The sequence below is a fragment of the Physeter macrocephalus genome, chromosome 2 (assembly GCF_002837175.3).
Source record: "Physeter macrocephalus isolate SW-GA chromosome 2, ASM283717v5, whole genome shotgun sequence".
In the NCBI taxonomy this organism is placed as follows: Eukaryota; Metazoa; Chordata; class Mammalia; order Artiodactyla; family Physeteridae; genus Physeter; species Physeter macrocephalus.
This window is the reverse complement of record NC_041215.1, coordinates 108506857-108507906: the sequence shown is the minus strand read 5'-3', so window position 1 is coordinate 108507906 and position 1050 is coordinate 108506857. Positions and strand designations below refer to the sequence as shown.

The window sequence follows — 1050 nt, the reverse complement described above, 5'->3', positions numbered from 1 at the left end:
AGGAAAACATAGGCAGAACACTCTATGACATAAATCACAGCAAGATCCTTTTTGACCCACCTCCTAGAGTAATGGCAATAAAACCAAAAATAAACAAATGGGACCTAATGAAACTTAAAAGCTTTTGCACAGCAAAGGAAACTATAAACAAGACAAAAAGACAACCCTCAGAATGGGAGAAAATATTTGCAAACGAATCAACGGAAAAAGGATTAATCTCCAAAATAAATAAACAGCTCGTGCAGCTCAGTATTAAAAAAACAAACAACCTAATCAAAAAATGGGCAGAAGACCTAAATAGAGATTTCTCCAAAGAAGACATACAGATGGCCAAGAGGCACTTGAAAAGCTGCTCAATATTACTAATTATTAGAGAAATGTAAATGAAAACTACAACGAGGTATCACCTCACACCGGTTAGAATGGGCATTATCAGAAAAACTAAAAACAACAAATGCTGGAGAGGGTGTGGTGAAAAGGGAACCCTCTTGCACTGTTGGTGGAAATGGAGCTGGAAGAATCAGACTCCCTGAATCAGACTATATTACAAAGCTATACTAATCAGGACAGTATGGTACTGCCACAAAAACAAAAATATAGACCAATGGAACAGGTTAGAAAGCTCAGAGATAAAGCCACACACCTATGTCAACTAATCTATGACCAAGGAGGCAAGGATATACAATGGAGAAAAGGCAGTCTCTTCAATAAGTGGTGCTGGAAAAAACTGGACAACTATATGTACAAGAATGAAATTAGAACACTCCGTAACACCATACACAAAAATAAACTCAAAATGTATTAAAAACCTAAATGTAAGACCGGACACTAAAACTCTTAGAGGAAAACATAGGAAGAACACTCTGACATAAATCACAGCAAGATCTTTTTTGACCCACCTCCTAGAGTAATGGCAATAAAACCAAAAATAAACAAATGGGACCTAATGAAACTTAAAAGCTTTTGCACAGCAAAGGAAACTATAAACAAGACAAAAAGACAACCCTTAGAATGGGAGAAAATATTTGCAAACGAATCAACGGAAAAAGG

At 36.3% G+C, this 1050-nt stretch overlaps 1 protein-coding gene across 12 annotated transcripts in view; it reads right to left on the bottom strand.

Annotated features, from left to right (window-relative positions):
- PARD3B (par-3 family cell polarity regulator beta) overlaps positions 1–1050 on the bottom strand; it is a 1107844-nt gene that overhangs the window by 684560 nt on the left and 422234 nt on the right. The gene's annotated exons all lie outside the window — the stretch shown is intronic.